Raw genomic sequence first — 13,841 nt, 5'->3', positions numbered from 1 at the left:
CTTTTATTTTGTATGCTAAATAAACAAAACATAAAAATAATAGCTAATATTTCATTAAATTTGTGGAATTTCCTTCCTAATATACATGTCTGAGCAAATATCCTCTATAATACTAAGACGATTATCTAATTATCTCATTATCTAATTCTGAGTCATTTAATTTTAATCATTAGTTTTAGCCTGTCACAGCATATGACCATAAATTTCTGCTTAAAATGCCTGTAAGTATACACCACAGTAGAGAAGTTTGAGTTTGATCCCATTGTTCAGTTGTTGTGAAACTCCTACCTGTCCTAGTGACTCGAGGGCCTCTGGCCAGATGTGCAGGGCGCTCCACCGGCAGAGAGGGCCGGAGCCTCAGGGATCCCACTTCCTCTTTTACGTGTCACTCAAACATGCTCCTTAAACAGACAAAAGAGAGCCAGACAGAAAATAAACATTTGTTTCACTGAGGATGTTAGAAAATAGCAGATATGCTGGGAAGAAAAAAATGTTTTAAGCCATACGAGAGGAAATATTTCTTAAAGAGTGACAAACAGTTCATGGCAAGAGGCGTGTAAAGTGTTCCACACATGCAATGCACCAAACCACATTATTCACCTTAAAAAAAAGAAGCCAGAGTTTCTCACTGTGCACAACCTATAAAAACACTTACTCATTCACACTATGGTGAAATCAGTCTTAACGTTTCCATATATCAGCACTTCAGACTTTGCGCCATCATGTTCCACTCAAAAATGTCTAAATACTGACTTTGCAAAGTTAGGGTTAGGGTTGCCAGTTTAACTCAGTGTCATCTCATAAATGCATCATCCTCAATCGTTCTACAACCATCCAAAGGTCAAACCAAACTGGAGACATTTGGACGGCTTCAAAAAGGAAAAGAAAAATTAACATTGAATGTCAAAAGGAGGCAGTGGTGGAGAGAAATATGGATAGGCTGGTGATAAATTCCCAGAGCTGCTCACTTCACCGGATTAATCTGCTATTTTGGTAAAATCCGAGATGAGATGAGAGTGAGAATAATTCAGCATGGGTTTCTGTGTATGTGCATTTCTGTAGCCTTAATTCTGGCCTGTGGCCTACTTTAAAGCCAAGTCTTCATCCTGGTCCACTGGGACTTCATACTGCCTGTCTGCGTACAGTAAGTGTGTATTAGCTTTGTATTACAAGAGCAGCCATAGCATAAATCTCTTTCTGCCAGCCTACACACTCCTGCAATAGCGGCAGTAAGAAGGATGTGCTGCAGTGCAGGTTAGCATCCGTTCATGGATTCTGACCACCGAAGGTGTCGGTCTCTTTCATCCTGGGTGACTCATCGCTTCTTATCTAACTTTGTCTTTTTCTCAATCGTGCTTCTAAAGTCGTCTTTCTTTTCAAGCCTCTACTTTCTGCAGAAACCTTCACAAAAACACAATGAGACGTAATCCATCCGCAAATTGGCAGAAAAACAAGTAAAAGCTTCTAGAAATACTCTTGAAAGTCCCAAAACAGACACAAAATAAACCTCCAGAGTCATACCCAACACCGAAGCGCAAATAGCAAATCATCTGTGTCTTTGCTTTGCCTGCACTGTAAACCTCTTCCTGTCCTCATTTCTAACTATCATGCTGTAGGAGTGTGAAATGTCACCACAGGCACAAAGACTAAGAAGAGCAGACACAAGGAAACATATACGGTCCCATAGCTCTTTGCTTAAGCTACCGTTAAGGAAATGAAACTTTAAATTAAATCCATTCTTAATAATAAAAGACGTCTTTCCACCTGTGTTTAATTAAGTTTCTATTCAGCAGTGCAGCAAAGGCGTAAACTTCCAGTCAGAGATGCATCATACATGAAATATTACCCCACATTGCATCCAAGCAGTCAGTTGCAATATATTATGTATCTTCACTCCTATACTAAAGCACCAATGAGAAGCTTCTAATTAGATACCAACTTCATCGTCACATGGCAAAAGTTTCTGTCACCTTAACTTTTTCTAACAAGTATCCAAAATACTATTACACACATAGTTTGAAGAGCTGGCTTTCCACTTCAGTTGGTTGACTCAGACAAAACAATGGACAAGCTCATGAACAATAGTCCCATAAGATCATGAGATATATATATATATATATATATATATATATATATATATATATATATACAGTACATAATAAAAATCTAATTTAAACACTAATGACCTCTTTTGGTCTTTATTTTTCAGTACTATACTTTTATTTAACATCCTCACTTCTCTTTTCTCCACAGTTGTTCAGCTATACACTAAGAACGTACATTTGTAAATCAAAAAGGTGAGTCTAACCACTTCCTACTGCTGCTTCAATCTCGGTTTTACATAGCAGTCCCTATTAATAACAGTCTCCTCTTCTTCTCAGCCCTCTTTTCATTCACTCTGGGTCCACGTAGTTCTTGTCATGAATCCAAGAGGCCAATGACTGAGGCAGAAAAACAAATGCAGTAATAAGGAGGGGTTCACTGGCAGACAAATGAAAAAGAAAATCTTTCCTTTCTTTATTCTAGAAAACACAAAAATTAAAGCATGCTTTACTATTAGCGCCTTTAAAGTCACAACTGCCTTGTAAATGTAGAGGAGCTACAAAGCCTGTCTGATTCTGAACACGGTTAGAAGACTTTGTTCTGGACCATCTGAAAGGTAGCGTGGGTAGAACTAAACCCAAACAAGTAGTCAAATTAATCTCTCCCAATTCGCGGAGCTCAGAGCAAACCGTCGGAGCAATCAGTCGAGTCCAAGGCTTTATCCAAACTGTTTCACAGAAAAAGCCACAGGGGAGATATATTAAAGCTTTACATTCTCTGGGCAATGAACTGTTTGCAATTTGTGAGAGTTTGGTTCCCAGCCAAGATCTCTGTACGTGTTATGTGACTCTGTTTGTAGCTTATGTTGTAGCAGAGGGAGTCCAAAGATGACATCTTTTGTATTTGCAGCAACAAACAGCGCTGCGCCAACCTTGGGCCAACTGGTTCCTCTTTTCTTTCAGTCAACCTCCTGCCTACAGTTCTGGAATAAAGGAAGGTGATGCAGAGGCTGTAGCACTACACACTCGCACACACAACTGAAATTCTTGCAAAACAGGCATTGGAGGAAAGGCAACAAAAGATGACAACAACACTATTACAGGCAACTGTAGTCATAGCTCACCATTTCTGACAGATTTCCAGGGGAAGCCCGAGTAGAAAAACAGGAATACCAGGAATAGAGTGTATAGAAAACACACATGAAGCAGCTGGTTGTGTCTCAATGGACACTCCATAATAGACTTTTGTTTTTAAAAGATGCAAGCAAGGCAGTTTGGAGTTTAGAAAATCCTTTACAAGCCAATCAACACTTTTATAAGCTAGCCAGAGGGTAGTTTCTGTTTTGCAAACAATACTCAACCACATAAAAGCATTTAGCAAAATCCCATCTGACCTGGCAAGATATTACTCACCAACTGTTTCTGGACACCGCTAGCTCATGTGACTGATTGACTGACTTTCATGTGACACATATTAAAATGCATCACATGAGACTGACATTCTCATATGATACAGTCTCACACATTTGCCCAGAGGTAAAAATATATCTGGAGATGGGGTAAAATAACAACACAAAAAGCATCAACTAACTACTATTTCATTCACGTGTAACTTCCGTCTTAAACTCTTGTAAAGATTAAAGTGGGGATGCAACAAGAAGCAACTCCTGACCGACGCCGATTTCGGGTTTCTTCGAGCTCTAACCGGCTGATATTGATTTATCGAGTCAAGTCTATTCGCATAGCAACACGGCAGTTCAAAGTACTTTATGCAATAAAAACATAATACAGTAATAAATTCTGAAACAAGCAATAAACATTACAAATGCCATCATCAAAATCAAATAAATTTGCATTGATCTACTGATTTCTTTTAAAAAAAAATTTAACTCAAACAACACAAAGTATCTGCAGTTGTTTAATGTGTTTATAGTCTGATTCCTTTTTAATATACTTAATATAACTGAAAATCAAATGTTTTCACTAGCAGACCACTGATCAGATCCAATTAATAATTGAAAGTTAGTTTGAGCTATTATTTTTTTTAAAGAAAAGAAATCAAATTACCCATTGAATTGAAGCCAGACATAATATACACATAAGCACACACCTAGACAGACGTTCACTGCTCTTGCTGCCCACACAGAATTTAGATTACAGTAGTTGAGATGCTAAAACACACAGAGAGTGTTGTAATGACAGAAGAGAAACAGAAAAGGGAGGAAAATGTGAGTTTTATCACAACCAATACAGTAATTGCTGTATCAGCATGCTTTTCTAATACTGTGCAGTCCTACTTTGCATGGTAAAACATTTACTGTGTGCTTGTGGGACTGCAGATTCACAATATGCAGAAGAAAATGGAGGCAGCAGAGGAAGAGGAAGAATTGGGGAACAAAGGACATACAGAGGATAGATGAAAGGACAGAGTAACAGACAGAAAGACAGAGATTTAGTTCCTGTTTACAGAGAGCAGGGAACACAGGAAACAGAACTGCAGGCCACTAGATCACTATGTGTGTAACCGTAAGCGACAAGATACACACCACACACACACACGCACATCCTTACTACCTTCAGTTGTCTCTGTCCTGAGTGATTACACAAGCTAGATCACGTCACAAACTCTCCTATCTCTCTCCAGGTCCCTTGGTGACATCTGGAAACTTGTGATTTGTATTTGGTCCAAGTTCTGGCCAGCAGCCGTGTTAACAGGATCAGGCTTCAGAGCATGCACGCCCCCCAGCTGTGTGTTCAGAAGCTCCTGGCAACGTTCCCAATGCAGGACTAAATTTTTCGTAGTTTTATGCAGTGAGAAATCTCCTCTTCTGACTGACTTTTGGCAAAGTGTGAATTGAATACGTTTTTTGAACATTGCATTTTTTTTCTACATGACAAGCACTAATTATATCAAGCAGGGATGCAAACAATCAACTTACAATTGTCAGTTTATGGTACATTAAATTAAATTTGGCTAGCTACACTCAATTAACTATGAAGTCCGGGAAGACCTTTCAGTGTTGTAGTGTAGTCACAATCCAGAAGAGGGCGCTTGTGGTCATCCTGAAGTGGAGCCAGATGCAAGAGAAGAAGATGGCGGAGAAACGGTCCAAACTGTGTCTGATACAGGATGCAAAGTGCACTTTATTCGCTTCCGTTTTGAAATATAAACACTCGACGAACTCCATGAGTTTCACCTCTAATAGCGCTCTTACAGCGGTGCTGCATAGTCGAGCAGGGTTTATTTCTCAATCAAAAATGATTAATGTACTAGAAAGGCGAGGATGTAATGACAGAGAAGTGCAGGGCATAACAGAAAAATTGTAACATGGCGGAGAAAAACAAAATGTCAATAAGCACAATTGTTTATGAAGGGTTAACCCTAACTTAATTAATTGATGACTTGCAACGCTAAAATTACATAATAGTTAATTAAATTCTAATTAGCGTTGTCTTTTTTCTTAAAACAATAAAAAGTTGAAAACTGTTAAAACCAAGAAGGATTCAGGGTAAAAAAAATTACAGAAAAGCCAAACTGAACCTTCAGGACCAACATTTTAACGACTCTGGAAGAAGTATACTTGTTCACCATCTTAAATTCATATTTGCTTGCTCATTTCCATGTACTTAGAGGAGTACCGGAATTGCAGTTGCTGTGTGCAATGCACCTACCTAACGGGTAAAAACACAACCTTATTCTGAGAATCACTGCATTTGAATCGTCTTATCTAAATCATGAAGTTGTCTGTTCTTGTGCGAGATGAAATCAGAACATTTACCATCTCAACAGAGCCATCAAAAGCAGCAGGCATCTTCTACCTCTCTAAAAGTAGGCCATCAGCATTTTTGCAAATCAGATAACATCTGATGCCACATAACTGATATGCACAGTACACCTCAAGGTTCAGTGTTTGGATTTGTCAAACTTACATCTCACCTACAATAGATGACGCAGTTTAAAAACAATTCAGTACATAATACAGAGCAGTAAGAAAAGTTTTATCAAGATAATTTGTGGAATTCATCACAATCATGATAAAAGTGATAAGATGTATTAAAAACTCATGGCAGTCTTATTAGCAATAACATATTAATTATATGGCTGTAACTACATGGCACTGCTGCCAAACCTCTCTACTAAATAAATTTTATAGGTCACTTCAGGACCAATTACATTTAGTGGTGCAACATTTTAACTAAGCAGCACACATAAATAAATGTATTTATTCATATTTTCAAATAACCCAACTATAAAAATAATTCCAGCGTTATTCATAGTCTTAGCAAACATAATCAATTTGTGTTCATCCTTGCCAAAATAAAGTATAATTCTTATGATTTAAAAAAAAATATAACGGCTTATGCAGATTTACTCCAACTTTTAGAAACCTGAGTGGACAGGCTCTTCCTTTTTTCTCGTTTGACTTCCTGTTTTATTATTACTCTGTGAAACACTTTGTTATGTTGTCTGAAAATAAACCTAAGGATTCCAGTAACTGAATAAAACCAGAGGAACATTAACACTGTGTTCTTTTTTATTCACACAAACATAGCAACTTGACATGAAGACATAATGACAAACCAATAATGTCACATTATCTGATTTGGTCCGAGGCCGTATTCCCAAAGACCGACATTTAATAGCTTTTTGGTTGTGGCAAAATGTGCAATCAATAAGTGGATGACATCTAAATATACACATACAGCATGAAGATGAACTCCCACACATTTCTAAAAGCAGCTGGTGATATCAGAATTTCACTTAAGCAGCTCCATCGTGAGATCAATAGCCCATGTCACTACACACACACACACACACGCACACGCACACGCGCACACACACACCCCTCGTCACACTAGATGAACTCCAATAAGCTTCTATTGTGCCTTCTAAATGTTCAGCAATAACTTGAGCTTAAAGACTTCAGGTAAAACCCCTCTGTGAGCTCCTGGCATGACTAATCTGCCCATCCTCCTTTAAATCTAGCCTTGTTAAGAAATCTAGCCTGATTAAGAACTCAGAGATTTTCTTTCTGTCCTATTGTGTCTCTGTATTCCCCAGGTTTAGTACAACTAGATCCACGCACTGTTAAAAAATGCCAGTGGTGCTCAGTTTCTTTTTGCACATATTGTCAAATTTAAAACGTAGATGGAAAGGAAAGGAAACTTGTGCAGTTTCATTTTGTACCTCAGGGCGCCTGTAAATACAACGATTCATCAAGTCATGCAGCTCCCTGCTTCATTTACATTAACAATATTTTTAACTTGGTTGAAATTACAAGAATTTAGCCCAACACTCGACATTCTAAACAAATCGATCCGAGAGAAACTGCTGGATTATTTACATGGAGCTTAGTGCCGTGTGTAAGGCTTGCAGACACTTGCCAATTACAGACCAAATAGCTTTCATGTGACATACGCTGATAGCGTCATTGGATGGAGAAGGAGCAGGGTGAATGGGACACACAGCCACCAATGAGAATACAAAACCTATTTGAGGGGGTGTGAGAGCTGCAAGTATGCAGAAGGAACCCAAAATAAAAAAAACATACTGAAAGCACGGCGAAGAGTGTGATGAATACACCCTGACCCCCTTGAAATGGGTGTGTGTTAACATAACAGATTTGATAAAGACGTCCTGGTGAAAATTTGCAGATTGACCTCTACAAGCAGAAGATCAAGCAAACAGAATAGCTGAGAAGAATTTCCTAATCATTCCATCATACTCCATTGTTGACGATTGCAGCCCAACAGCTGTATCGGTTTGATTAAAATCCCTCAGACAAGTCCAGGATTGGGTTTAGAATGTTATATGGTTTTGTACAGCCCTCATGCTGCCTCATATGATGAATGAGTGAATGTACAGATTCTTGTAGACAAACAGATGAAAGGGTTATTTTTCAAGACACCACAAAATAGGTCACGTCTGTTAAATCTTAAACGTTTAAATAAATCAACAGAGGCGAGGCGAGAGTTTATTTAAGGTTTTAATGCCCTGTGTGCCAATTCAGATATTCTTTTCTTTTTCTTTTTCTTTTAACTCGGCCATGTTTGGTATAGAGACACAAACAGCAGGAATGGGGGGGTGCGGGATCATAAGAGCTAACGACGAAAACACTGACAGTCATGTATATCAAAGAAAATATCAGGGACAGACGAAAGAAATAAAAATGAACAAAGGTAGTGACGTTGCACCTTTCTTTATGAGACATTTTGCTGTGGAGTTCAACCATAAAATATTTTTATGGTTGAAGGGAAATTTAGCTTTCTTTAATAAAATGTTTAAAAAACAGATTATCTCTTTTGAGCATAATGTTTTAGTTGTTCTGGTATATTTATGAAACTTTAATCATGGTAAATATGAAAGAATGAAAGACCTCTTTGAATTTTTTCCAATTGCTTTGTTTGCTCCATACTTACTAAATATGTTAATGAATGGAGTTAGGTGGGTCAAAGTGGAATTTAGGAAAAATAAAAATTGAAATGGTGAAATTCGTAAAAAAATAAAGTTGATTTCATAGGCCCCTACATTACCCTGAAAACACCGACCTCACTGTGAATGGATGAAGTCAAATAAAAGGCAATCATGAAAAAAAAAAGTTTCGACTGAGGAGGGCAAAGAAAAATGTACACTACATGTTAATAATAAGAAGAAAACCATGCATTCTTCCATTGTTCACAACTTTGTGTTGGTCTATCAGAGACAGTCTAAGAGGCATTGAAAATATTCACCAGAACTTAAAAGTTAAATCTTATGAGCTTTTGGGGTTGTTAAACCAGAACAGACTGAGACAGCTAGAAAAAATAAGCAGCCACAGACTCCAGTGGTCTAACAGGAAAAGAATGTGAAATTGAAAACAAAAAGGAACCTGCTGTTAACATGAACAATTAAACTAAACCTAAAAATGTTCTGATTCAGAATTAAGAAAGATTTATCTGGCTGAGAAAATATGGGGTCGATATCCTGCTGCTCCGTCTCTTCCTGGCCTGGCCACTCTGACCCAAATCCCCCCCTCTGGCAGATTACACATACAACCCAAACACACACACGCACACCCACACACACACACACACACACACACACGCTCTTCAGAGATAAATGATCACATAGCAACTGACATTTGTGGCTTGGTGGAAATGCAATTCCTCATGGGCTAGCATGCATACCCACACTTAGAAAGCAAAACAATGGATGTGCTGTTCTGCAGTCCATCAGTCAGGACTAACTGTTGATATTGCTATCCATGTGACCGAGCCAGAACAACTCTACTCAAAGAGTCCTCAGAGACACAAACACACAGACACTTAAAGTAGCAGGACGGCAGACGATAAGAACTTGAGATGGATGGCTGTGTGCATCCCTTCTGCAACTTTATCAGGGTCACCAAAAGACGGATGACTCACTCTGACAGAGTCCAGAGCTGCACAGCAGGTTCTGTCCTTTTAGCCCAAAACGTAATACGTTGCTCATCTTCAAATGATATTGGAAAGTCACAAGTACTTTCTATTTCTGTTTGGGATGGAAATTTTGCCTTAAGGAATCCCTGACTGATCCCTCTTCTATTTTTTCCCCTCCTGAACTAAAAATAGTTTACAATGAAATACATTTTTTAGGTGATTCTCGAGTAATTAAAAGTCATCCTGGAAAAGCCAACACAAGGTAAGCTGCCTGTGGCAATGCTTTGTGCTCCATTACAGCAATGAATTGCTTGTTTAAAAATTTAAGCGGAGATGAACAATTGAATTACACATTTTTTCATTGCATTAAAAAACTAATTTTTCTGTCCATATACACATCAATAAATTTTTTGTTTTGTTTTACAAAAAAAAATTAAATAAACAGTAACGTGTTAATGGATAAATGGGGGTTATATATTCTATTTCTACTGAAGAACCTGCACTTTTCTCTTTAATGAAATATAGTCATTTAAAAAAGGCAAATACTGCTTGCAGCAAAGGGGGAAAAAAATTACTAAAAAATTGGCTTAGCTCAGATTTAAAAGTAGGGATGCACTGATATAAAAATTAGGCAGCTATCAATAACCAATATTATTTTTGCTTATATGGTCGATGACTGATATTTACGGATGGTATTATATACACTATATGTATTTTCCTACTCACTGAGACTGAAAAACAATCAGCACTGCTGACACTTCTTCTTTGCTTCAGTTAAACGTCCCACAATTCTTTGTATCACAATCTAACCAAACAATCATGACCAAACAAATACCACATAACCAACCCCGACCTGTCATGAAACACAAATGGCAACAAGATTTAAAAAAAAAAAACATCCGTTATTAATATCAACCCGGTTTAGACAGCTCACAGGAGGAACCGCCGCTATCTCTCTATTCATTTCCTACGAAACTTGTGCAGCAAGGTGACAATCGCTTCCTCCCCTCCAGCCAAACACAGTTTGTCCATGTCAAATTTTTAAGTTTCACTCTTAGACACAGTGCAAGTCTGTGTGCACATCTACGTGTGCACACACGTAGACGTGCACGCACAGCCTTGAAACGTGACACAAGAAAGTTGAAAAATGTTGACCTTTGGTCGCTGTCGTCACCATCACATCCCGTGTGTCAAACATCGGCCAATACCAATGACAAAGCCGAGATGTTGTGCACCCCTAATGAATTAGTAAGCAATTCATTAAGAGTGCACAACTCCTAATGAAGATGTGGAGAGACTGACACAAAATAAAGACTAAATTAGAAACAATGATGAACCACAAATATTTGAAGAAATAAGGGTGTCGATAAATTATTCAGGCTTTGTTCTGTTTTCTTTTTTCTTGCATTTTTATAGGAATGTTTACTAAAGAACTCAAATCCGTGAACTGACAATGTCAAGTGTGTTATGTGAATAGGTGATTACCAGTTGCAAAACTGAAAATTTATTTGTTTACTTTCTGATATTTGTCTTCATAGAAGAAATCCCCTGGACTAGTCTTAAAAGTTGACTTCCAAACAGTACAGATGAGTCAGATCCAAGTTTCCCTTCTGATTTAAATAATTGTTTAAATGTATAAAGTCGAAAGCCTTGTCTCTCACATATAAAATATTCTGTATAAAATAACAGCTCCCTTTGATAAAAAAAAAAGAAAACATCACTGCTTTTGTGAATACACAAACACTGTTGTAATCTAATTTTAGTTGACTATTCCCTTTCCAGTTATGAAAGTAAAACACAATGCATTATAAATCAGACAGCATTTTGAAGTTATTTTCTCTGATAAACAGATTTTGTCCTGTGGTTTAGTTGTGTAGCAGACATATGAGACACAGTGTGAGCTGACAGGCTCTTTTCATTGCCTTTGTTCTATTTTATGTGAATATTTTTAATTTTGTTTAGCATCTTGTTTTTTTTTAACTAGAAAAACTGAAGTTTTAAATGTGCTCTATAAATAAACTGTATTATATATCCATTTATTCCTATTTCTGAACGCATCAAGATACCCTTTTAGTATGTTACTAAGACATTTCATTTTTAGTAAAGAAAAGGTTTTTGTAAATTAATTTATTGTAAACAACTATAGGAGGAGATAAACCAAGAACGACAAAGCTAAAAAAAAAAAAAGTCTGAAAAGCCATCAAGAATTTCAGCTCTTTTAAAGAAGATGAAAGATATATTCCTCCAGGTCAGGATGATATTTCCATATTTGCCGTGCAATCATCTCTTTATGAGTCAGCAGAACTTGGATGTTTGCTTCTAATGTTGCCTGGAAGGAAAGAAAATCCAGGCATAAGAGTCAGCATAGAAAATAACATGTTCCTGTTGCCAGATGATAAGTGCTGCATATAAAGACACATTAGTGGTCCAGGATCACAAAGATGAGAGCCAGGAACTAAACTGAACACAATGTTCAAGGTTACTAAAGGTGTTTTCAATAAACTGCGACAAATCATATTTTTTTCTACTTTATTGAAGTGTTCAAGGTGACTCTTCAAGCTTTGTGCGATTCATACAAAGGACCTCAGGACCCAGCAAATCACAACTCACAGCAACGGTAAACTGAGGATTTTAAACTGACGGTAAACTGAAAAAAAAAAAAAAAAAACAGTCATGGAAACATTTATTTTCAATGCCATTTGAAATCATCTTCCACTGTCAATACCTCTGATGTCCAAGTATTCCTCACAAAATAATTGTCTACGTAGGAGAAACTCAGAGTACAACCTCAAAATATCATCAAACCATTAACACTGGCAAAACTGCAATCAAAAATTATTTCTAAATTTTAATAACTTTCAAACATTATTCTACGTTCTGCTTTCTATTAATGATTATTAATCAGCCTTTTACTCTTGTTGTGAGCAGTAATTTTTTTGTCTGAATATAGAGCTACCATTCAGCTACTTTGGCTGAGGTTATTAGGTTGCTGTTTTTGAAAATTTAATTTTTGAGAGCAAAGCAACTAAAGTCCAGATCATTTTTATTCAAATTTTAACATACCTAATTATTTGTGCACATTTGTAATAGTAAGTAAAGGGGGAAAAAAACATAAATATATATATATACATATATATAGCATATGCAAACATAGATACAACACTGATAAATTGTATTTATTATTTATAGTGGAGTTGCATTTACTCCACAAAGACACATAAGGAGCATGAATCAGTCAGCATTCACTCCGTTTGAGAACAGCGTCAACTTCTTGCTGTTAGATCAGCCATAATATTGTGACCATCATGGGAACACAGACTGGCCAGGGACTATCCAGCCTCAGATTCAACTATAACTGCAGCGCACTGTGTATTCAGACAGCATTATTCAGCAAATTTAGCTACAGTAAATCATCAATAGATCGAGTAAAGCTCACACAGTGCCTCAGTGAGCTTTACCCAAACATGATCCTATCACCAGTTACCATTATTTCTATGGACACTGAGCACTGGGAACAACCCAGACAGAGAACTACATACTGTTGGTAGATTTTAGATCAGTGTCAATTATAGATAAAGATCAGGGCTACTAATGAAATTTATTCCCAGTTATTTGCCTGTTATTGAGATGAAACTAGAACTTGGTGAAAGCCAAAACATCTGCTTTTTTAAGAAATTGTACGTTTTTATGACACCATGATAGTTTAAAAGTAAATGTGCCTTTTGTTCATAACAGCACTTCTTTTGAACAATTCTGATCATTGTAAAGTAACACTGGAAATCTAACTGAAGTCCATGTTATTGACTAATTAACTGGTATGGTTCACCAGCAGACACGTCAACTCTTATCACCCTTACAATTTCTTTCAAAACAGTGCGACATCAAAATGAGGAATAGGTGCAACTTCCCTTCATTGTATTGACTTAAAATTATGAATCTGTACAGATTTATGTTAGTGATCTGAATCATTTCATATGTTTCTATTCTTTTGGTATTGAGTGGGTTAGTTCGGTTGTATATTTCTGTGTACAGTAATTAGACAGGACTTTAATCGGTTTGCATTGTTAGTGCCTTGAGATGACTTGTTGTGAAATGGTGCTATATAAATTAACTGAACAGAAATGGGTCAAGAGTGGAACGGACACTCAAAGCACTATGACCAGACAAAACCCGGTCCACCATACAGTAGGAACAGAATGCTGATACACTGTTGATGGTTCAATGCCACAGGTTTTTAAATCCTTGTGAGATGTCACCACAAATTCACCCTGTTGTATATATAACAAAGGAGACTACATTATCTTTTAAAGAACATAAAAATGATAAAACATTACCCAACAAAGAGCGTCATATAATTTGGGGCAGCAGATTGTTTTTGTATACTGAGGAAGCTAAGAGATA

The 13,841-nt window shown here is 37.1% G+C and overlaps 1 protein-coding gene across 1 annotated transcript in view; it reads right to left on the bottom strand.

Annotated features, from left to right (window-relative positions):
• The window catches only part of galnt1 (UDP-N-acetyl-alpha-D-galactosamine:polypeptide N-acetylgalactosaminyltransferase 1), a 61,403-nt gene that overhangs the window by 37,987 nt on the left and 9,575 nt on the right, over positions 1-13,841 (bottom strand). Inside the window, exon 2 of the mRNA XM_044117421.1 lies at positions 289-401. The gene's annotated coding sequence lies outside the window, so the exon portion shown is untranslated. The remainder of the gene's footprint in view (positions 1-288; positions 402-13,841) is intronic.

This window comes from Gambusia affinis, linkage group LG05 (genome assembly GCF_019740435.1).
Source record: "Gambusia affinis linkage group LG05, SWU_Gaff_1.0, whole genome shotgun sequence".
Lineage (NCBI taxonomy): Eukaryota > Metazoa > Chordata > Actinopteri > Cyprinodontiformes > Poeciliidae > Gambusia > Gambusia affinis.
Note: the sequence above shows the minus strand (reverse complement) of the source record. Positions and strands in the feature narration are given on the sequence as shown.